This window comes from Paroedura picta, chromosome 6 (genome assembly GCF_049243985.1).
Source record: "Paroedura picta isolate Pp20150507F chromosome 6, Ppicta_v3.0, whole genome shotgun sequence".
NCBI classification, from domain to species: domain Eukaryota; kingdom Metazoa; phylum Chordata; class Lepidosauria; order Squamata; family Gekkonidae; genus Paroedura; species Paroedura picta.
The window spans coordinates 23673296-23698586 of record NC_135374.1 but is presented as its reverse complement, the minus strand read 5'-3'; the positions used below and the strand labels follow the sequence as shown (position 1 = coordinate 23698586).

Genomic DNA, 25291 nt, shown 5'->3' with positions numbered 1-25291 from the left:
AGGACTCGCAGCCTCGTGAGCACATCCAGCAGGCTTATTAGGGCGCGGCTCTGCCTCTGGCCCCCCGGGCGGGTGGGCCGGACACGGCGGCAGATGCCCCCCGAGGTAGGGGGCCCGGATCTGCGCCTCCGCGCGCCCCCTCCCCTCCGAGGGATCAGGCGAGTGGCGGGGACAGCCCTGCGAAAGCCGGGACTCCAGTGGCCGCTCCGCCGGGTCCCGCCCCGGCCCGCCTGCCAGAGGCGGGGCGCTTCCTCCCGCGGCGCGGGGGCGGCCTTGGAATGGCCGGCGGCCGCCGTCACTGGAGCCTCCGCGGCGGCTGCCCCCGGGGACCAGCAGCAGGAGGAGGAGGAGCCGGGCGCCAGCCGGGGAGGCAGCGGCGCTGGGGAAGTCCTGCCTGGAGTTCGCCTCTTTCCAGGAGCTCCGCGGCGGGAGGAGGAGCCAGCAGCCCTTCGCTACGGGCTGCAGCGCGGCGGAGAGCGAGCGGGACCTCCCCGCGCCGCGCTCTGCATGAGCTGCCCGCCGTCCTTCGGAGCGCCGGGCAGCGAGGAGGGAGCTGCTCAGCCGACGGTGAGTGAGGAACTTCGGCGGGCGGGCGGACAGCAGCCTGCTGCAGAGACCTGGCCGGGGCAGCCTCGAGGCGCTCGGCGGCCATCCGGCCCGTCCTTCCCAGGGCTTCTCCGCCTCTTGCTCCGCCGGCCTTCCGGAGAGAGCAGATCCGTCCCCCGCGGCCGCTTCCCTGCGGGGTTCGGTGGCGGGTCCCCGCGGTCTGGCTCGCTGCAGTGGCTGCTGCCCTGGGCCGGCCTCTCCCGCGGCGGCCGCCCGCTCAGACCTTTCCCAGGTGCCGGATGGTCCCTGCAGCCAGGACTGGCCGTGGCTCCCTCGCCCCCCCCCCCCGGGTCTTTCTGAAGAACAGCCCACCGCAAGCCGTTTCGCAGGTCTCCCCTCCCCTCCGAGAAGCAGCTGGTGGGGCTTGATTTCCGCGGGGCTCGGACTCTTCCCCCCCCTCCCCTCCAGTTCAGGGTGCCTCCGGGGTTGGGAAGAGGGAGCCAAGGACTTCTTCATCTTCAGGGACGGTGGCCGGAGGGAATGCTTCCTTTCTGCAAGTCATTCTTGTAGGTTCTTTTCATTAGATGGGTTGGAATTGGTATTGCTATTGATTTTGGATGGAAAAGACAACAACAATGTAAGTATAGTGGAGCGGTCCTCCTTTCCCCTTGTTGTGCTTCAAAAGTCTCCAGATTGCAAATCTTTTTAATACTTGGAGGGCCAGATTTTACTCCCCAAAGCGCTTAGTGCGGTGCATGAATCGGGCCTCTCCAAAGAAGAGGTCTTTGGGCCCAAATGCTCCCAGTCAGGTTTTGCCTTGGGTTTAGAGATGGAAGCGGCTACAGCCTCCTCTACAGGGAGCAATTTTGATTTCTGGGGCTGGGCTACTGGGACAGCCTTCATCTGTCTGCTTATGTGTGGCTCTTTCCGCTCCATCTGTGATCAGCATTAAAGTGAATCTTCTACTGTGTTGACAGGCTCCTGCAGATTTGGTCTCTGCTAGATGTGAATTGGAAGTGAGAGTCGATGCCAGCCTTAATTCTGATTTTGCTAACTGAGTGTTTTCCAAGCGTTGTTTGACACACGCACACACATCCCTTGCAAGGGAAGCTCTGTGGAGAGAGTTGGAGAAACCCTCACATTTCAGCTCTTCTGTGAGTCCTGGAGCTGGGGGGCAGGAGAGAGACAGAGTTCAGCCATTTAAGATATGCAAATAAGTTTGTTGCTTCCTTTTAAAGGTGGCTATTTAGAAAACACAGATTTAATGTAGTGACATCAAAAGGCTGTGAGAAGTGAGATCCTTGGCCTCACCAAAGCAATGGGATATGTTGTTGTAGGCCATGGGTTGATAAAGGCTAACAGAATTGAATGTTTATGGAACCTGGAATTAATCTCCTACATGGCTTAACTTTTAGGAGCAGAGCCCATGATAAAAGAGATGCAAACAAACTGTATTATGTCACAAGCAAAACAAGCAAAAGAACCCTGAGGCTACACAGATGAGATGGAAACAGCCTTGATCACCTTGACTCTAATGACCTCCATTGGGAGAGCAAGTGGGAGGGAGGTGGTGTATGTTCCTGTTGATTCTCGTGGACCTTTCAGTGTTGTTGAAAACCATCGAACATGTATCATTCAAAGCTGGTAAAAGGTACAGTGTGCCATGGAGCAGACCTGAGCATCCATCCATAGGAAGGCTTGGTTGGGTTGGGAGTAGAGGGCCCCTTGCTTTCATGAATCCATTCTGACTTGAACAACCAGTGCCAGAAGGAGGTGCTGGGCGCCTGCTACTTAGCTTCATGGCCTTTTCCTGAGGGGTTTCACAAGGTTCCATCTTGTCTCCCACATGAGGTGAGTCTATGAAGACATTATAGAGTTGGAATAGGGCCAAGAAAGTGGACCTTAATCCTGACAAGACTGGAGGACTCTTGGTCAGTGACAAAGCTATTCAAGCACTAAAGAGTCGCCCTGTCCTGGAAGGGGATTGCGTGCACCCTGAAGTTGCGAGTTCATTGCTGCTGGACATTGGCCTGCAAATGGATGCTCAGGCCTCTTCTGTAGTGCACTGTACCTATGACCAGCTCTGGTTGATACATACACCAGCTATACCTCGAAAAGTGTGATCTGACCACAGTGATCCATACTCCGATTGCATCCAGGGTAGGTTACTGTAATTCACTGTATGTGGGAGCTGCCTTTGAAAATGGGAATTAAAGTGTGGCAGCCAGGGTCCTGCCAGGGATGGGATACAGGTATCATATCATTCAATTGCTGCTTATTTGTTTCCAGGCACAATTCAAAGTGTTGGGTCCTACCTTTAAGGCCCGAAAATGCTTGGGGACAGGGTAGCTGATGGACTATCACCTTCTGTGGCCCTGCTTTGAAAGGTGAAGTGGGTGGTAACCAGAGACAGGGCATTTTCTGTGGTGGCCCCTCACCCGTGTAATGTCTCCTTCCTAGTGTCCGTGTTATCCTTTTTTAGGGCCCAGGCAAAAACAATTCTGTTCACCTAAACTTTTAATTTATTTAGTTACTAGTATTTATTTAGTTACTAGTATTTTATTTAGTTACTAGTATTTATTTAGTTACTAGTAATCAAGCCCGCTGCAGGTAAAATACAGCGGGCGCTAGGCATGGGAGCCCCCGGCAGTACACAGCTACTATTGCCTTTAATATTGTTCTAATACGGGAAGGGGTGGGTGGGGACATAATCTTCACTGAGGCTTATAGCCTGGTGGCTACAGCTGGAGTAGTTGGGGGGTGGATGTTACTGAAGGCCTCAGCCATAGGCCCAGTGGAACAGCTCTGCCTTACAGGACCTGAAGAACTGTCCTAAGCCCCACAACCCCACAGGGCCCTGATCTCTTGTGGCAGAGCATTCTACCAGGCTGGAGGCCAATTTGACCTCCCAATTTGAGTCCAGTTCCCTAGGGTCAAGGATCTTAAGTACATTCTGATCACTAGATCTCAACTCTCTCTGGGGACATATTAATTAAGGGGTTGATGTTTTACCTCCATGCTAATAGTGTGTGACCTATAAATTCTCTAAAGGAAGAAATAAGATATACCTTACTTCAGAATGGATCCCTGATGTACTGTAGACTCCAGTCCACTGTGTGCCAATGAGAGAGAGCAGAACAAACAAGGTTTAACCACACAAGAATCCTTAAAGCAGCCTACCTTCTTTTTCTGCAAGATCTTATGGGAGGGTGACCATTTGAATCGCAGTGACCCAGAGGTAAAAGATATATATGTCATTCTTGCGTTCTTTTCTGTATGCTTATACTAAGGAGATTGTTATCTCCTTTGTAATCAAAGCTTCTGAACCAGATCAGACCATTGGGCAGTGTTGTAGCCAGATCCTGACCGGCTTACCTAGAGAAGGCTTCAGCCTGGGATTTCCTGTAACACAAACTGTAACGCTAAACAGTGCCCTTCCCCAGAATTTGCAGAGCAAACTACAGTTCTGTCTTTCCTCTGGTTCCTCCTCCACATTATTTTAATCTTTACCTCTTCAATAGGTTCTTCTTGTCAGATACTCCTTCTTTTCACTTTGTGTTTACTTGAATCCATACTCAAATATACACACAAGCAAAGCTGCACACACACTGTTCCCAGAGATGCTGTGTGCAATAGTATTCAGTTCTTTAGCACCTCCCAAAATGTCCTGTCTGATGCATCCAGGAATTGTAATTCATCTGCTGCAAAGGTGTATCATGTCCCTATTTGTGTGTATCATGTCCCAGATCCCCAGACATCTTTCTCCTTACGTCCTTTCTGCTTATGAGTGAATCTCTCTCCCTTTCTTTCTTTCTGTATTTAAATCAATTAGATATTATTTTGCTTCCTAATCAATTAGATATTATTTGCTTCTTTTGCCTGGCAACCTTTCTCTGTCTTACCTGTTAGATTTCATCCTCACACTGTTGACAAGTAAATAATACCTTGAATAAAACTTGGTTGGTCTTAAAGGTGCCACTGTCAGCGTTAGGAAGCTAAGCAGGGTTGGGCCTGCTTAGCACTTGGGTAGGAGACCCCGGAGGAAGTCAGGGTTGCTAAGCAGTTGCAGGGGGTAGCAAACCTCCTTTCTTGGACTCTTGCCTTGAAAACTCTGTGGGGTCACCATAAGTCAGCTGTGACGTAACAGCACTTTCCACTTGGCTGGTTGAAATGTGACAGTGAGTTCTGTAGGCATTATGCAAGAAGTCCTCCCATTTTGTCATAAGTCTGTAATAGTGGATGGTGCTATTTTGAGACCCTGGCAGAAAAAGTGATGCTTATAAACTTCCCTTATGCCCTGTTTATCTCGTTTCCTTGCTTCTCTTTCACCTGTTTCTAATCAGACATTTGGGCAGTTAATGATTAATTCAGGGGTATTTGCAGAGAAATTTTACTGTGTGAATTCACCATGTTAGGGTTGCCAGCGGTGGGTTACAAAGTCTATGAGGATTTGAGGGTGGGCAGATTTTGGGGGGTGGGAGCCTACCATAGAGTCCACCCTCCAAATGAGGCATTTCCTCCAGGGGAATTGGATATTGTTAGTAATTCCAGGAGATCCCCACGTCTCACATGGAGGCTGGCAAAATTAGTGTAGGTGCCTATAGCTCAGTCTTCTACTGCAGCCTTGCTGCCACCTCCCAAGGCAACTGGTGAGTTTACTTCTGATCTTGAAATTCCACTAACGGAAAACCAGGGTCAACCTGGTGAGGATGGAAGGACTGCAAAGGAGACAAGATAGATGTGAAGAAGTTGAAGCAGCCACTCCCGTCTGCCTGTTGTCCTCTGCGGGTGCCTTTCTCCGAGTCTTTGCATTACTCTTGTGCAATAAAGGAGGTTTGGGAGCTGGATATATTTGTCATATGATCCGTAGCACCTCCTTAAGAGAATAAATGGATGGCACCCTTCCAAAGGAGCAGAATTCTGTTTTCTTATCGCCATCGAAATCAGAGTGTACTCCTGTCATCATTAGACACTAAAGATGGTTATTAAACCAAAAATGCCTGTGTGCAGCCAGCAACATGTTTCTTGCCGATATTTTGTGTGCAGAAGACTTGGCTACAGAGTTATATCCCCCCCTTGCAGTGTGTAGCTCTATTCCCCTTGATGTAGTGCTATAAAAGGGCAGCAACATGTGAAAAGGAATTGAATTACTAAGTGTGGGTGGAAGAAAGAACAGCTGCATGTAAGCCTCTGTTACAGGAGCTAGAGTCAGGTTGGGTGGTGTACAGCCTTCCTGCCAAAGGCTAGCAGAGTCACAATGGACACTTTTCCTTGGGCACATCGAGCAGTCCGTTTCTTGGGAACTTAATTGTGTTTCGGAAGTGTCTGTTCGGCTGATAAATTGACAGTCTCTTTTCCCCCTGCTGGCACCTTAACCTTTTTTTTGGAGAGGGGGAATCACCACCCCAAAGATTCTTCCTTCCTTCCTCCCTCCCTCCCTCCAGTGGAAGCTTCAAGCAGACAGTCCCCCCCCCCCCATGCTTCCTTTGTTGCTAATATACCCTCAAGGCTATTGGGTTATTTATTTTTGTGCAAAAAAACCCCCTACTGTTAAGTACTTCTGAGCTTTATTTAATTCCTTTTAAAAATTGCATTACATTATGGGTTTAGTTCTGTAACTTTGGTACAGAATATAAATATCTATTATGGCTTAGCTTGAAGTTATGTTTGACAATCTGTCTTGTTAAAGTGGGTTCCAATGGAACTACGAAACAGAGGAGGGGGAAAAGGCCTTGATTTGTCATCCCATTTTAGTAAACGTGACCAATGTGAATTTTGCTCCTCTTCCCAGTTCTTTTTGACTTATTGATGTTTTATGCTTCCTAAGCATACAATCAGACAAGAGATCAAGGAGGCTTAGGAAGTCAACATCGGCTGTTTTGAGCGTGCGTCCCAGTAAAGATGCTAGTGCCATATGCTGCTTTGATTTTGTTGTTCACAATTTCTCCCCCCAATGGAAATAAGCTATAAGCTATGCAGGAGTCTTGGAACACAGGCACGACACAATTTGCAAACAGCTTATCATATGTCATCAGTGGGAATGCTTAATTCTAAATGGTTGTGGGAATCTGGTCCTGACATTCATTCAAAATTGATTCCTTTATACTTACTAGTGATTTCTTTATGCGTATTCATGCATGTTGAAATTCCTCCCCCCCCCCAATCACTGGCAGCCTTCAAGCTATGGCTTTAGATGCTTTAGACCAGGGGTAGTCAACCTGTGGTCCTCCAGATGTTCATGGACTACAATTCCCATGAGCCCCTGCCAGCAAACACTCATGGGAATTGTAGTCCATGAACATCTGGAGGACCGCAGGTTGACTACCTCTGCTTTAGACTGATTCTGCATTGAGCAGGGGATTGCACTAGATAGCCATATGTGGACCCTTCCAACTCTTATGACTTTGTTTAAAGCTCTCGATGTGAGTTCTGAAATTCGTCAAAAGATACAAACCCTGTAATAAATTTGTTATGTGTGCGCATGTGCATAAACTCAATGTCCTTCCCCTAGTTTTCAAGAAACGCTTACCACTGCTGCACTAGCCGTTGTTCCTTCTTGAAGGTGTAATAGCCATGGGTCAAAATTATTCCTCTCGACAAAGAGGTTTTCAAGGCAGATTGGTGGTGGTGTACCTGACTGTGGCCTCCATCCTTCCCTTTGGTGGCATTTAGGGTGTTGTAGCTGGAGATCGCTTTTCTATCTGTGGCGTCAGGAGGTTTGCTGGCAGGAAGGAGGGCTCTGAAGTGGATTCAGCATATGAGCCTTGAAGTGAGCTGTTAGTATCTACCAGAGAAGGAATCTCGAGGGGAGGGAATTTCACTAGGTCAGGAAATTTCCTTAAGAGTATCCTAGCCCATGGTTCAACACCCTTTTAAAGAGCCAAGCAGTGTCTAAGTTCAGAGCAAGAAATCCCCCAAGGAGCCATTGTAAGAAAGCTCATCTGTATTCCTGAAAATACTCTTTCACTTTAGATATTTATTAATTTATAAATAAATTATTATTAATAATAACCCATAAAGTGTCCACAACTGAAACGCTAGTATTTGTAAGTCCTTTGCTTTGACTCAGATTCTTGGTTTCATATGTGCTGAGTGTCCGAATTGGATTGTCTTGATGTTGCCATTCAGTGTCCATTTCAAACTCCTACTTGAGCAGCCTTGCGTCCATGGAGCTGCTGTTTGTAGGGTTGTGCCTTTCCTTTGAGTTGTGGGTGCCGGTGCTGTATGCCAGGGATGCTGTACAGGAACAAGCCCTAAGACGGATCACTTTTGAATTTTACAGGCACAACTAGGGTGGGGGTGGGGGAATAAAAAAGATTTGTTGTAAATAGAAGTCTGATAAGTATAGAAGTTTAGTAAGTGTAGATATAGGTATTGGAGTATTATTGTGATGACAGGTAAATCACTGGTTTTAAACTGCCTGAAATTGAAATAATGAATTCTACCTATTGCACGATCCAGATCTGCTGGGTTAGCCTGCCTCAGGATAGAACAATCACAGGTCCTGCCCAAATCAGATAGCCTTTCCTGTTTCATCATATTTAAGAACACAAGAGCCCATTTAGTCCTACATCCTTGTGCCTTACACAGCAGCCAACCAGTTTCTCTGGAGGGCCAACGACAGAGCTTAGAGCCCAAGCCCTTCCCTTGATGTTGCATCCTGTCACTGGTACAGTGTCTCCTGAGATACAGCCTCAAACTTAAGAGTTTCTATTTAGCTGTACCCCTAGATTAGAATTTTCTTAAACTTCCTGTTACCAATTTACATTGGTTTGTTGGTGAAAACTATTTCTGCCCTATCTTTCAACAGGGTTTTCCAATGCAGGAAATCATTGAAATCAGTTTTGGAAGTTAGGCTGCCCATTTTGGGTTGGAAAGTACCTGGAGATTTTGTGGATGGAGCCTGGGGAGGGCAGGTTCTGGGGACAGAAGGGGACGGACTCTGTCACCTGGAGACTAGGCCCGGCTTAAGGATTGGCAGGGTCCATAGCGCCAGAACCAGTTTAAGAATTCATGGGACACTCTTACTTGTGCTGCATTGAGTAACAGCTGGGGGGGGGGAGATAGTTGGAGCTTTGGAAGCAACTGATAGCTTTGCTTTGCTGAAAATGTTTCTCGATGCGATATCTAAGGGGACCGTCACACGTACATGGCTTGTGATCCACACACATGCCCAATGAGTGATGCATGTGCTCGGTTACTAACAGAGCATGCATATTATCCTTTTTTTCTTATTGTTCACAAGCCACATAAATATGAAGAGCCCCCCCTCCCCAAGCAATCACAATGTGAAGGCCCCCTAACTGTACAGCCCTGCGGGGGCCGTGCAACCATGGGGCCCATTGCACAAGCTACATGTGCTACTAGGATACATGGCTTCTGCCAGGGTCCAGTTGTAATTGTGGGCGATCCGGAAGAGCTGCCAGGTTAATCAGCTGAAAGATGAACACGTTTATGGCGGAGTCCTGCCTCGTCTCAGTTGAAATTAGCGTCTGAGTGTGTTGTGATTCCAGCCATAGCAGAAGGTGAGCACAAGGCATTGGATGTGGAATTACCAGCAAAGCATCTTGGGAGTTCTGGGAAACTGTGTACCTGCTTCATTACTGGAACTTGCAATACTTTATGAGCCATCCTGGCCTTAGGTTCCCTTAGACTAATCTGTAACCTGATATGCAGAGCAGAGTCTTCCAGGCTGGCGTGAAAACTGGAGTCCTAGGCATAGCAGCCATTTGCTTGGATATTTAAATCTCTTTCTGAATTCGATTTGCAGCAGTTTAGGAAGATATAATTGATGTTCATGCCTCTTCAGTCCCTTATTAAATGGGCTGGTATTTGTTGTATATAAATTATCACCCCTTGTAAATTTGAAAATTAAATCATTTCAAATGCCATTAATGATGTGCTGTAAATGCCGGGTCACAATATAAAATGGAATAGTAATGTCTTAATGTGTGCTGGTTTTGGAAGCAATCTTGCAGGCGCTTGTGTAATTAACACCAAATGGGAACATTTCCATAAGAGTTAAGCTGTTGCATACAGTTAAATCTCTGTATAATTTCCCCCCCCCCCCCAAAATGAAGTATCTATGGTCAGTCTGCTTGCTTTATTACCTAGCATGCATCATTAAGGCATGAAGCAGTTTTGTTGGGTTTCATCCAATTTATCTTGCCGGAGCTATTCTAGCCTTTCTTCAGTTCCTTTTGGTGGCTTAAACATATTTAATAACAGGCTCTCGGGATCCTTTTTGCACTTTTCAAAGACAGTTGGGCACCTAAGAAACTGCATTTCCCAGGCTTCTGGGATGCTGCTCTAAGACCGTTTACACACTGGAGGTTTCATGCCGAGCTGCAGGCTGGAGTTTTAGTTGTGGCAGGTTGCCCCACCTCTTCCTGCACCCACACGGGGGAACATTTGGCCTGGTGCACCTCACCTGCCCCCGATTTGTGCTCCTGCACAGGAGCTGGGGCAGTGAAGTTCCCAGTGTGGAAACAGTCTAAGAGGGTGCATGTCGGGAAATCTCCTGGAAAGAGGGAGACTTCCTCCCTTCCTGATGTCATCAGTGAAGTCAGCTCATCTGTCTTGAAGAACAATTCAAGCTACAGAAGAGTTTTCAGGTCAAATATTCACCTTGAGTTGGAAGCGCTAGCAAACCTCCAGAGTTCATAATCTTAAACTAGTCATTATAAACATCAGCAGCATGTCCAGAACAAGAAAGCAAGTCAAAAAGACAGTGTGTGCAATTAAAAACAACAACTGCGATTAAGTCAACAAAACAAGTGCTTTAGACCAAAGTATAAATGTCTTGTTTCTGCCTGCTTGGCTGTTCTACTAGCAGCATGGTTATAAACATATGCAAGTATGGAGTAAATAACTTACAGTGATTACAGCATTGCTCCTTCTAGCTCTTTCCTGGCTGCTGTGACTTGGCCAAGGCTCACTAGGGTAGGAAAAAAATCATTTCCAACAGCTCAGGCTCAACTGGGGGATTGAACCTGGGGCCTTCTGCATACCAAGAATGTGCTGTACCACTATAGAAATTAAATGGAGGACTTTCTTGTAGCAGTTTAAAGCTTATATCAGAAAATCAGGAGGGTGCTATTTGCTGGAGTTATTAAGACTGCTTTTTTCAACCATTTGCCCGTGGAGGAACCCCTGGAATATATTTCAGGCTTTGGGGAACCCCGGAGGTCGTGACATGGCCCTTCAGAGAGATGGGCACATGAGTAAGATGCGGGAGCCAGCCAGCCAACCAATCAATCGATCATTTACTGTTTCAGTTGTGGAGAAAGAAACTAGACTTATAGAGCAGCAGGGCCCCAGTGAGGCCTAGTGATGTCATCATTCATTGGAACTTGTGGGAAAGTCCACCTAACCCCTGGGGAGCTCTTGCGTGACCCCAGGGTTCCCCAGGAACCCCTAATGAGAATCCCTGGGTTATGATCCTCCTGATTGTTCTTCACAGAGGAAGGCACTCGTACAGTTTGATTTCAGTAGCAGACATGCTAGCAGCAGAATATGTGGAACAGGGCTTGGTCTTTCCGTTTTTGGGATCCAAGAGTGGAGCATTTATGGAATGAGTCTTTCCTGTCTTCTATTATTGTCCCCCCCCCTCCTCTGTTTTTTGTGAGTTGGGAGAATCTTGGGAATAGTGTAGGTATCGGCCGTTGAGCTTGAGAAAAAAACACTGCAACAATCTCAGATCCCTACTTGGACTTGAGCGTGCAAAGCAGATACTCTACCCCTGAAACACTGCTCCAAAGAAAGCATTATTAGCTTTGGCATTAACTTCTGGAGAAGTTGCCGTCAGTTCACATCATCTTAAGCTTTGGAGAACCCTGTGAAAGTGCATCTTTTTAAGCTTTGCCTTCAGGAGTTTAAGGTATTGAGTGTGATCTTAAAATTATCCTTTTGATTTATCTTTGTTTGTAGGTATCATGGCTTGTGTTGTCTTCATTGGTCAGTGTTTTAAGCCACCTGGAGGATAGGATAAGAAACAATGGAAATGTGTCCATGAAGTTAACAAATGCAGAGAAGTGGGCAAGACGCAGAATACAACTTGGAGATGGACTTTCTGTGCACTGTTTTCTGCATCAGCTGAAGTGTTTGCTTTGCCCTTGATTCGCCACAACAGCGCTTGTTTTGAGCAGCCTGAATAAGCCCAGCTGTAGCTGCTCCTTCACCCTACAACTGCAGCCATTTGAGTTGGGTGAACTGGTTCTGAATCTGCTTGGAGATTTCAAAAAGAATCTACAAGGGCCAGCTGCTTAAGAGCCCCTCCTCCCCCAGTACGTTGTAATGTTTGGTGGATTGTGTCCTAAGAACGCAATCCAATCCATCCATGTCCAAACTGTAATCCTCTCCAGAGTGGAAGAAACAGGCTGACGTAAATGGGAAGACATCTGGCATCCCATCCCAGTCCAAATATTTGTGTTGTGTATCGGCTCTCAATACCAGTATAAATATCATGCCCCAGAATACTATTTAGTTGGCCTTTTTCCAGTGGAGGAAGCTGGTTTAATTCGGCAGGAGGAAAGCAATCTCCCCCCCCCCCCCCCCGACAAGTTGATATTTTTCATTTTGAGGCGATCCTGTTACTTGGGTTTTGTGGCCAAGGTTTTGGGTTGTGTGCTCACTTAGCTCATGATGAAGCTTAATTTTACACACAAAGCGTGATTCTTGCCGCAGATTGCTTCTGAACTCGGCTTGTATTTCATTGTGACAGTTCAGCATATCGGCAGTTTTACATCGCTATTAAGGCTTCAGGAAACTAAAGCTGGAAATGGTAACAAGTAACTTGATGTCCTAAATGTTTTTTTTTTAATTTACAGTATTAAACACCTCAGAGAAAATTTATTTCCAGAGAGGAAAGTGAAAATGTGTCTTTACTGACAGTACAGTATACTAGATTGCAGATCTGCCTTTGTCAGGTATTTCTGTAGGCTTTTGCACAATAAAATATTAAATGAGAGGTCAGCAACTAGAAACCATTGGAGGTTCCCTTTTGTCAGCATCTCTAAGAGTCATTGATACATCTGTCTTCCATGAATTTGTCTAATCTGCTTTCAAATCCATCTAGGCTAATGGCCCTGCCTGCATCTTGTTGCATAAATTAATGGTGCTTTCCTAACTCCTATTAGTTTCCTGACTCCTGTTTGTGATCCATTTCATCGGGTGACCCTGACTTCTCATATTATGGGACGCGGAGTTGGGGGAATGCCTAATTTTATAGATTTCTGTTGTCTCTTCTTGCCTTCTCATGTGATTTTTGTCTAGGATTATATAGTGTTTGGTCTCATCATTTTCTCCATAAGTAATTGTTTGGGTTGATCTTTTCCGAGTGTAACTAAAGTAGTTCTTTGGAGCATGGCTCAGTCTATACACTGTCTAAATCTGTCAAACTGTGTTGGCCTTAAAGGTGCCCCTGGTCTCCAACTTTATTCTTCTGCATTAATGCATAAGCACTATTATTTTCTCATTCTTTTACCTGCCAGGAAATATTTGTCTGGTAAGAAAAGAGAAAATTTGGAGAGATGGGATGGAAATTGTATCTTGCACACCCAGAGAATTCTCAAGAGTATATAGGAGTCCCCTTTTCCATGCTGATATTAAGCATGTTTACTCAGATGCAAGTCACATTGGTTACAGTGCAGCTGACTTCCAGGTACTAATTCTTAAGACTGCAGCCTGACATACATTTTTATGACAATAGTTGCTTAATGCATTAAACTGTAGTATTACCTCCCAAGAGCAGCAAAAAAATCTATTTAAGTCAATGTCAGGATGTCTGTTTGATGCATTTCAGCGCATCTCTGAGGGGAGAATCATGCTGATCTAAGTAATATTATGTTCAGTAACATTGCTTCAAGAAAGAGATTGCAGCATTCCGTCGTCGTGCTATTGACATTGTTGTTTTAATATATGTAGATCGCATTCCTACTGCTTCATTATGTTATGTGTCAGTGTTCAAAAGCTCTTACAGTACAATATTTCCTAAGCATTTCAGCTAGAATCCGATATCTATAGTGGTTTCAAAACAACATTTCCTTTCCTCCCCCTCAATTATAAATAGTTGTTAAAAACCACTTTGCAGATTATTAAAAAGCATATCAATTATTAAAATATTTATTGATGGCATTTCCCTAAGTTATAGGCTCTGGATTTATACTTTATGAATTGAACCCCACTGTATGAACTATAAATATCACAGGATTACAATCCAGTGCAAAAATATCCTGCATAAATGGACTCCTCTAACAGTTGACAGAAGTGCTTTCATTCTTCCCTACCTGTCCTCCCTTTTAGACTGTGCTGACCTGTTCAAGCAGGACTCTGACAAGGTAGCATAGGAATCTTCCATAACCTTTTAACTGGTGCTGTTTGCAGAGCTACCCTCAAAAGATAATCCAGAAAATTCCATTTGTGTAAATTGTAGCTACTTGGACAATATATGTATGCTGTGCTCATGTAGCAGCAATCTTGAAGCAATTGCTCTGGCTTCTATTAGCTTTTGAGTTCAGTTCACAGTGCTGGTTCTGATCTTTGAATCCCTTCCTGACCTAAAATGTACGTAGCTAAAAGATTAGCTTTTGCTGAAGCAATCTCTGTGTCACTCATACTCAACAGCAGTTTCTCCTTTTGGTCTGGCACATACCCACACACATTCTACCTCTGCTTGTTCCATGGCCTGCTTGTTTGCTGTTTGTTCGTTTGCATGGATTTGTTTCCTGGCAGTATCAGAAACCATCTTGCGGCGGGTTATAGTCATAAAAACCCCATATAAAAAGTAAAACAGTATAAAAAACCCACAATAAGACCCTATGGAGGGCATAAGGCAATAGGTGGTCCCTCAGATATGTGGGCCCCAGGCTGCAAAGGGCCTTGAAGGTTAAAACCAAAACCTTGAACTTGATCCAGGCCACAACTGGCAACTAATGCCAACTGCCTTAGCACTGGCTGGATACAGGCCCTCCAAGGTGTTCCACTGAGGACCTAGCAGCTGCATTTTGGGTCAAGGACAAGGGAAGGCCCCCGTAGAGCAAGTAACAGAAGTTAGTTCTGGAGGTGACTGTTGCATGGATCACTGCGGCTAGGTATTCTGAGGGCAAGTAGGACACTAGCAGCCTTACCCGGAGTAGGTGGGAAAATGCTAGGCGGGCTACTTTCATGACCTCCACCTTCATTGAAAGGGAGGTGTCGAGGATCACACCCAGATTTCTGGCAAAGGGCGAGATGTTAAGCTGCACCCTGCCCATGGATGATCTGCCCCCATCCTCCCCAGCCACAGGACCTCTGTCTTGAAGGAACATCTACATTGAAGGACTTCTATAAGGCCTGCAACATCATTTTCTCTCAGGCCTAACTATGTGACATGGAGTTCCTGGGTTCCTGGGTCAATAGACATTCTGTGGAGGGGTTCCGTCCCTGAAAAAACTAAGTTCTGGATGCAGAAGAATTCCAAGACCATGTCTGTCAACAGGATCTGGAGACTGATCAAGGAACCAGACCCTGGAGAGCTTTCTTGTGCGATTTTTAAGCTGAAAATATCTAGTAGATGATTACATAGATAAACAATATCTTATGTTTAAAAATCTCACAAGATATCTAGTATATAGTTAAGCTAATGTTTGATTCTTTAACAGTGTGTTGATTGTTTAAAACTTATTTTCCCTATGGCCATATTCATAAACTGCTTTGGGCTTAACTGGCAAGTCAGGATTGGATCCAGGGTTGGGTCTAGACTAAAAATTCCTTCAGCAGAACTGAATGTTCACATCTTCTCCTTTCCCCTGCGAGCCACTAATCATCTTGCCCACTGTAAATAAATCTTTCTTTGTGAATAGTGCAAGAGCTTTGTCATAGTTCACCCTGCTCTAGTGGCTCCTGTTTATTTCAAAGAGACTTTTGCAGGAAATTGCTCCTTGATCTATGCTCCAGAGCAAACAGGTATCACGAATGCATCTCTGGATTCTCCATGTGTAACCAAAGCCATAGTCCAGCCTTACAGATTAACCCATTCGTTCCTGATTTGACAGGGCGAAAGAACCATTTAGCCTAATGGACGGGTCAGCTTAATACTAAAGTAAAACTTCAGTTGATTAATCACTGAGGTTCAGTCTTAATCTGTCTGCAAGTTAAGAGCCCTCTTGTTGATCTGTTTGCTTCTGGTGTGTTGGAGTAAAAGAGGATATTGAAGATATTAGAAGGAACGGGGGAGGAAATGTAGGTCCCATGCATTAAATTGTAAACGAGATTTTGGTGATTACATAAATGGTCAGATGCAAGCACACAATCACTCAGCACCTTTATGTACATTCGTTTCCTACGGCTCCGAACAATGTTGTGTATTTTATGCGTAGGCTTTTGTTTTGCTTGTCTGCCCAGAGTCGGGTTGTTGATTTTCTGCAAAAGCAAGCATGACAAATTTTATTAAATATCCAATCTGCTGTTTGTTTTGTTCCTATATCTCATATAAAAGATCAACATCAAGGAGCTATGACATAGCATTGGAAAAAAATGGGCTCTGGTTCACAAAAGCCATGCTGAAATATGCTTTTGCAAGTTTTCCAGGTGCCATAAGTACTTGTCTGTTCATCCAACAATGAACACATTTTCCCTTGGCCCGGTATGTTGTACCCTTCATTCGTACTGCCAGCATTAAGCATCCTGGATTTCATTTCATCTCTTTCCTTTTAGAATGACAAAGCAGACCAGATTATTTAGCTCCTGTACCAAATGTGTATTGGCACTCACAAAATGGGTTTTTAATAGTCTATCCAGAAGATTTTTCTCTCTTCTCCCCACTTTGCTTGTTCAAACATTAAATTTTTGCTGAAGAGAAAACGTTGAAATCCTGACTACAGTAAAATCAGTATGGATCTTGTAATTCATTTTGAATGGGATCCAGTATGCTACTACATGCATAATGGTCACTGGATTTCTTAATGCACATAGCAAATTTCCTTCTTTGGAAGTAGAGAGAGAAGCTTTGCTACCTGCTTTTTTTAAAGGAATAAAGGTGGCAGTTCACAAATCACTTAGAGTTGGTACAGCTATTCCAGTGTGAATGTTTATTTTACAACATTTATACCCTGCCTTTCTGCTGTTGTAGGAACCACTGAAGCAAGAAGCAAATTAAAAACATACGTAGTAAAATCGCATCTTAAAAAACATGAAAACCAACAAAAACAGATAATTAAACCAAAGCTAAAACACAAATAAAAGCATAAAGACATCGGGTGGGAAGGCGGGATGACTGAGGGGATGCCAAACAAAACAAAAACAGTCATAACCCACTGGCAGAAGGTGACAACAGAACGAGACAGATGAATCTCCCCAGGAACAGTTGCAGAGTTTTTATGTAATGGCTGAGAAGCCCTCTTCTCATTAATAGTAATAATAGTATGTTGTAAATCACTATTAATTCATGGCAACCCCAGAAGCTTGTCATTTTCAAGGCAAGAGATTAGCAGAGGTGGCTCACTATTACCCTTCTCTGGGTAGTAACCATGATCTTTCAGTGATCTCCCATCCAAGTAGTAACAGTGGCCAGGTCCTGTTTAGCTTCCAAACTGATGCAAACGCTCAAACAATGGTTCACAATGGTCTTTTTCAGGTTGACAAATCTCAAGAGGCCCCAGAAGCAGAAGATGACTGTAATGGCTAGCTAGTTTCCTAAAGGAGGAGACACTCCTTCAAGTATTTGGGTCCCAAACCATATGGACAACACCTGCCCCTTGCATTGTGCCCAGAAACAGCTCGGGAGCCTGTGTAAATAGGCCAAAATGGGAATGAACGGGACTTTCGGCAAGTTGCGGATTGAATACTAATATAATGCTGCCATTCTGTTTTGGTGGATTTTACTTTAAATCGTGATTGTGGCTAATATATAAATGGTTTAGCTTGAATGTATTATACAGGTGATGCTAGTCTTAGTTAGGCAAGATTGCTGTAGCTTGTGTGCCTATGAGTGTATCCAAGTCCCCTGTGCAGGTAATAAATGTAAGGTTAAGACCCTAAGTTTGCCCAGGTTCCAGCAATGGCCATTCAAGACTATCTGTAGGGCACACAGACAGTAATCTCTTTCTGCACTCCCAGTAACTCAGAGACAATGTCTTAAATCACAGGGGTTTCATTTAGCTGACATAGGTCTACCCATAACTGTTAGTAGGCCTTCAAATAATTTATCCTGTCTTCTTTGAAAGCCACTGAAAATACTGGCCACCACCTTGTCCTCTGGTGGCAGGTTCCATAAGTTAATATTCCATTGTATCATGAGATATTCTCTCTTTTTTTCTTTGTCCTGATACTAGACCATTTCACGGGTATTCCTAAGCAGGAGTCAGAAGGCATTTGGTGTGCCAAAAAGAGAGCCTCAGGCAGGTGTGAATCATTATCAGAAGCCCCTCTGTGTGCAGGAACTTAGATGATGCTCTGTCTGTGGTACATCTTAGAAGAACTTCTCAGCAGCAGAACAAGCTCCTGATAGCATGTTAGGAATTTCCTTGTTTCGGCGATCTCAAAAATAATTTACCGTTTTTAAAGAAGGCCTCTCTTGAGAAAGATGAAATCCGTTATTTCATTTATTCTGCTACTAACTTTGGCATGCTGCCGGGTGCCTTTACATGCCATGCATATTTATGCATGCAGCTGGGAGATAGTGAGTGCTCCTAGTTTCCTTTTAAAGCCTGACTCGGTATAACTTGACTAAAATCTGTGGTCACATATTCTAGAACAGTGGTCCCCAACCTTTTCATCACCGGGGACCAGGCAACACTTGACAATTTTACTGAGGCCGGGGGGGGGGTAGTCTTTTGCCGATGGCAGAGTGGCAGGGCAGCCCCCGAAGCAGCAGCCGGGGAGGAGGACGAGGAGGAGCCGATTGTACCTTTTTGATATTAGCAGAAGAAAGTGTTTATTTCTGTAGTAGTGTACCTATTATTTACAGAATCACCATCAGTATTTCCCATTTTGATAGCCAACAGTCATTCCTATGAGACATTTAATACTAATATAGTCTCATTTTTTCTGGCCACTGTCCTAAGGATCAAACTAGATGTTATAGTGGCCACCGGTTCAACCACATGGTCACCGATGCCATTTTAGAGGAGGACTTAGCCATTCAGAAATTGCCATTAGGGCCTTCAACATGTTGGCAGCCTGCAATCTTGCCATCCTCCCAGACATGCCTTTTCACATGACAGAATAGCTGTGAGGAGACACGTTTTGTGACTTGAAAAGGTGTGGGAGCAGAGGGGACAGGAGTGCAGGATGCCACTGTGCTGCAGACCTGGTCAGATTCTGGCTCTCATAGCAACTTCTAGATGGCCAATTCTCTAAAATGTCAGAGGACATGGGGTGGATATGGGACAGCTGAACATTTGCTGCAGAAGGCACTGGCTCTTCCTGGCATGGGCTGTACGTCCACAATCAAAAGTGTTGTAGCACAAAAATATGTCGTCAAGTAGATTAAAAAACAAACAAACCTGAAATGTATTTATGTTCGTATCTATTAACTGCCACTCCTGGACCCTGCCGGCTTGTGGCGATTTAAAATAAAATCTTTAAAACCCACATGAAATACATGAATAATACAATACAACGCAATACTGACCGCAAAAACCAATCTATAAACCTCTCCCCTCCTGCCCATGCTAGTAGATTAGCAGTTTGCTATGCTGGTTTAATGCCACATTTTCTAAGGAGCTGATGAATAGTACATAAATAAAAAATATGCAAATGACGGGTGTTGATTTTCAGTCTTTTGTCAGCTGAGAATGAGCTGACAAAGAATTTTATAAGCTTGAAATTGGTAAATGTCAGGTTTGGGGGACTAACCTTTTGTGGATGTGCCCTTTATTTCATGGGCATACTTCCGTCCCCTTCCTTGATGAAATGGAGGAGGGCCAGATTGGACTCTGTGAGGTATGCTTGGACATGCATTCCCCGTTATGAGCTGGCATCTGCACTGGTGTGGGAATCATGGTTGCGTTGTTTAGTATGTGGGTCATTAAACATGCACGTCTATGTGGGGCACGAGTAAACCCTTCCATTTTTAACTGTCCCATTACTTTTGTGCCACTTAGTCCATTCTGGAAATGGGTAAATACAGCAGGGAAATGAACAACGATTGTAATAAATTGTTGTCATGTCACATGGCTTCCACTCTATTTATTTTCTAATTCAAAAAGGTAATTACTAGCTGGGTAAATAAGCTCTTGTTGTACTGATAAAATGGGTTTCGCAATCGATCATTCTGGCAAAAATCTGAACCAAGAGATTTGGGTTAATGTAATATTTGTGCACCTCTGCTCTATGCACGCTGACTTGAAAATTCCTCCGTTGAGTTATATGAAGCTATTAATCACAAGTAAACGTGGAATAACTTGCACTCCCGCCTGTGAATGCTTGTGAGCATCCCATTGAACTCCGTGACACTTATTTTTCAGGTCATGCTGGAGAAAATTTTGGTGGTACAGTTATTGATATTGTCAACTAGAACCAAATCAGGAATGTTAGCCACTCCAGCAACCAAACATGGAGCTGTTTGGTCTTCTTCTAACGATCTCAAGGGTGGTATTGATAACAAGTCAGCATGTCACAAAAAATGCCATCCTAAACATGGAAATTGCAACCAAGATATGCAGGTGGGGTACTGGTTCATACAGTACCTTTCCCCAAGGGAGTCGTTGGACTTGGGGGTGGTTAGTAGGGATTATATAGAGCTAGCTCACCTGTGTGACCCTTTGCTCAGGTAATTTAACAGTCTCTTCTTCTGCCTGTAAAATCACACTTATTACAGTAAGATTTGTACTAGGATTGCCGCCCCCCAGCCACCAGCTCCAGGTTTAGGAGCTCCTGGAGATTTGGGGGTGGAGCCTGGGAGAGGCAGAGACATCAGCGGGGTACAGTACCATAGATTCCATTCCCCAAAGCATCCACTTTCTCCATGGAAACTGATCTGTGATTCTGGGAGATGTCCAGGTATCACCCGAAGGCTAGCATCCCTAATTTGTACCCAAGATTGTAAACCTAAGATTCGTTATTGACAAATGTGAGTATTAATGTGACTGACTGCGGCTGCGTTAAAATGTGCATTGAAAATCCAGTGCTCACCAATGTGGTTTCTTCACTTTGCACATTTCTGACACTGTCACCTTAAGCAGAACTACACCTTTCTAACCCCACTGACTTCACAGCAGTTCGAAGGGTGACCGAAGCGCTCAGGAGGGTATTCAAAACCCTGTAAGCAGGGTCGAGTTGGTTCAACGCATCTCAAAAGTATTCACAAGGCAAAGAGTTCCCACGTCACTATATTTATGGACAGGATAGACTGCCACGTTTCCCACCTGAACCCCAAGAGATTCAAGTGGATGTTGTGTGTTGTCATTTGACGTTTGAGCTCTAATGCAGAGAAAGGCTTCCCCAGGTAGTAAGACAGGCAGCGATAGCTTTTATTTTCCTGGCTGTTGGTATTCTGTCCCCTTTTATCCGCCAGCATGGCAGTCGCTTTGTTTCCTCTCTTAGCAGCATGAGCTGGGGTGTCATAATATCCCAAATGAAACGTACCAGAAAAATGAAATAAATTAGAGTCAAGCCAGCAGAGTAATTGAAGAATAAAACTGAATTTTAAACAACAATAGACTACATTATGGGGCTACATTATGGATTGACTGCTGTGCAGCAACATGTGCCAGAGATACGGAGCACCATGTGATCTCACTGTCGTCTGCAACATTCCTTGGATTGCTTGCTAAGTGGTAATAATGAGTGGGGAAATAGCTTGCTCTGCGAGAGAGCAATATGGCACAGCAGCAGCACAAGAACTGCCACATGGGTCGCACTGTGGGTTTCATAATACTCGCTCCAAAGCACATTTCAAGTGCTTTGCATACATTTCCTGAGCCTGGAGAAGATGTTTAAAACAGTATGGTGTCGTGATTAAGAGTATTGAACTAGTAATCAGGAAAGGCCGCAGGTTCGAACCCTCAACCGTGCCATGGAAGCTCACCGGGTAACCTTGGGCCAGGCACGCTCATTCCACCTGATCTGGTTGTGTGGATAAAATGGACAGGAGAACAATGCTAGCCACTTACTAAATAAGTAAACTCTTTGAAGTAAAGTTTCTTTATTAGAAATGCAAGTACCTTCTACATTGAAGAGATAGAACTGATTAACAAGACATAGGATAATTGTCCCCTGGGAATGAACCAGGCACAGTTCAAAGGAGTCATAACAAAGAGATAACAGTTTGGGCTTCAAGGGATGGGAAGATGTGGGAAACTAGAGGACACTAAAAGGGAGGAGGTGAGGAATGTTTGGGGAGGTTGGTATGCAAAAAATACAATGGCATGAAATCAGCCTTGGGGTGTCAAGTGAAGGCATCTGGGTTACATCATGGCACAAAGGCCAGGCTAGCTAAACACTCTAACTTACAGCAAAATATAATCATGGCAAAAATACATGGGGTTTTCTGACAGCCACTTTAGGTCTCCACCAGGGAGAAAGGTGGATTACAGATTAATTAAATACATAAATTAGAACAAAGATGGACTAAGGTAGTGAACTCACAAGCAGATCTTGTCTGATTGGGGGCCTCTTGCAACAAATTCTGGAACAGTGGGGGGGTTAGATTAGGATGCAGGAGGATCCACATTTGAATTCTTGCTCTGCCATGTAGTCTCACTGGTTAGTCACACTCACACAGCATGGCCAACTTCCCAGGGTTGTGAGGATAAAATAGGAGCAAGATGAAAATGGGGGAAGCCCCTTTGGGGAGAAAGGTAGGGGGAAAACCCTGGAATCATAGAGTTGGAAGGGTCTTCCAGGGTCATCTAGTCAAAATCCCTGCAGAATGCAGGAAATAATAATAAATGAAGTAAATAATAAATCTGTTTTGTACAAGCTTCCTGCTTCCTAAGAAATCTTAAAATTGTAAAACATTTCCCTTTTTTGTTCCATTTAGGCAGAGGGTTAGACTAAGCATTTGTTCAGCAGTGGGCCATCTGTCTCTTTGTCTTATATCCCTGTACTTAAAACATCTATTTGGAATTAAGTTCCTTTGATTTCAGTAGAAATGACTTCTAAGTAGGAATGCCTAGGATTGCAGCACTAATTACTTTAGAGAAAGCTTGATTAATTGATTCTTGGCACACTGATCCTAGGAGGATTTTGGTTGAAGCCTGGTGCCCTTGCAACTGATGGGGTTGCCTTCAAGAAAAGGAACCCAGGGAGGGGCATGTATTTTACCTGCAGAGTCAATAGAGTTGTTGTGGGGCACTCTGTGAGCATGCCCACACATCAGCAAAATGCTCGCTTTTCATAAATGCACAGTTGAAAAGCAGTTGCCTTTTGACAATATTTTCTTTCCAAGGGCCATTTCATCTCATTTTGTAAGGGTAAACACCAAGGCTGTTTCAAGTATGTAGCTCCAAATGTAGAGCAGAAATGCCGCACAGGTGTGTTTACCTTTGCATGGCTTGCTGTAGAGCAGGGGTAGTCAGTCTGTGGTCCTCCAGATGTCCATGGACTGCAATTCCCGTTAGCCCCTGCCAGCATTTGCAGGGGCTCAGGGGAATTGTAGTCCATGGACATCTGGAGGACCACAGGTTGACTACCCCTGCTGTAGAGTACAATGGGTAAGCCCAGATTGGGGTCTGTATATTACGTGTGTCACTGGAAAAGTCTGGAAAAATACACCTTAGATACACTGGTACATGTGACAGGTCTATACAGATGTGGCTCCATCTACCTGCAGGGGGGCATACACCCTTTCCCACAACATATAGAACCTGAATATGCTTATGTAGATAGGCCCCACTCACATGATCCATCTGCTGCAAAAACGTGGTGGTGTTGGCTGAGTCAGACATGCCTAGCCTGTTTGGGCATTTATCCTTATGAGCTCTAAGTGAGTTATATTCCAGTATAGGTGCTGTAGGTGGGCAGACTCTAATGTAGTAAATGCATATTTGGAGTCACACTGTGTGTGTAGAGTTTGCATTTGGGGGGAGGCCCCTGATGACAAATGTTGAGGATCCTTGTTCTGAAGCCTTAAGTGTGCAGCCGGTAATTTTAATGCTAAATTCATTTGTCTCTGGTTGTACTCTTTACATTGGGGTGAGGGTGGGGGGAGGAATCATGTTTGATTCCAGTAAGCTGGAAAATCCTATTGAACTCTGCTTTGTTGCATTCCTTTTAAGCCAAGCGTAGTCAACAGATTTGGGTTGCATCCATCAGCGTGTTTTGCAACATTTAAATTAATCTAGTAATGCTCCCAGCTTTTATTAAATCCGCTGCAATTTTATAAAACAAATAGATCATTCTGATTCCACTTTGATGTTGCTAGGGAAGCTACTTGTGACCGGGCACAGAAATTGTTCAATACCCTTACATTGGCTAGGAAGCTCCTCTGAAAGAGTTTCATGCGATCCTAAGTGGCTTCTAATCTGCAAAGGCTTCAGGGCAAAAGAACCACTAAACTACCTTCTGTGGCTAGTTTAACTTATGCAGCTTGGTTCTCCATAGCAAAGATTTTATACCCTTTTATTGAATGTAGTAATGGGTTCATCTGAATGATCTGATTGCCTCACTCCCATATTACAGTATCAGCAACCTGATGTCCCTCGGCTAACGTGGGGTGGCTTGGGGGAAGGGATTTAGTGGGGTTAGTTAGTGCTTGCCTGTTGCCTAACGTTGATAGTGTGGATTGGTTTTTATGGTTTTAACTATGGGTTTTATTGCAATTTTTATCTTGCCGTGAGCCTCTCCTGTTGTGTGGAGAGGAATGGAAAGGGGACTGTAAGCCGCTCTAAGCCTCCTTCGGGTAGGGAAAAGCGGCATATAAGAACCAACTCCTCCTCTGCTTAATAAATAAATAAATAAATAAATAAATAAATAAAATAATGTTATCCTATCATCATGTTGCAAATATAGCTTCTAAGATGCCCTTACTGCAATAACATTAATTAAACAGCATCGTAGGCTTATAAGTTTTTTAAAAATATATTATTATCCAATATTAATAAGTTTTAAAATGTTATGTGTATTGTTTGTAAAATATACAAGAAGTACAGTAATAAAGTCCGTGGCATCTCAAGGGGAAATAGACCTTTCTAACCCTTTTGCTTGAGGACATAGAGGGGTGCAACTCTTTTTGCCTAACCTAGGTGGCCAATTCATCAGATCTTGGAAGCTAAGCAGGGTGGGCTGTGGTTGGTACTGGGATGCTGAGGAACCAGTGAGGAAGTCCGGGATTATTATGCAGTGGCAGACAATGGCATACCCTACCTTTGTTCATCTCTTGCCTGGTAAAACCCGATGGCATTACCATAAACTGGCTGGTGACTTGACATCACTTTTTCCACCACCAAATCTGTTTAGGATGAAACTGCTATTGCTAAAATGAGATTTATTAAATATTTTAAAGTGCCTATAAAAAGACTTTGGTGATGCTTATTTGGGGAGAAGTCCCACAGTGTCATGGGCCAGCAAAGAAAAGACTCTGCTCCATAATCCAGAAATTCTCACCTGTTGAAAGGCCTTTCTCTGAGGTTAAAATCAGGATTGATTATAGCCTTCTGGCACCACTGATATTTGCTGGTCTGGAATACCACTGATATTAATAAAATTGGTTCATCCACCTCCCCAGGCTCTTGTGCACAAGAAAAGGGGCTTGCACTTTTCCTTCCAAAACACACAGCAAGTAATATCTGACACAGGGTTGCCAATTCTCAGTTCGAAATGGCCA

General features: G+C 44.4%; 1 protein-coding gene across 3 annotated transcripts in view; it reads left to right on the top strand.

Moving 5' to 3' along the window:
• The first annotated feature begins 377 nt into the window (after positions 1-377).
• LNX2 (ligand of numb-protein X 2) overlaps positions 378-25291 on the top strand; it is an 87256-nt gene continuing 62342 nt past the window's right edge. For 2 of the 3 annotated variants that reach the window (XM_077341780.1, XM_077341777.1), the window contains exon 1: positions 378-567. The gene's annotated coding sequence lies outside the window, so the exon portion shown is untranslated. Of the gene's footprint in view, positions 568-1026; positions 1184-25291 lie in introns of those variants that run through there. The other variant, XM_077341779.1, reaches the window with a different exon arrangement.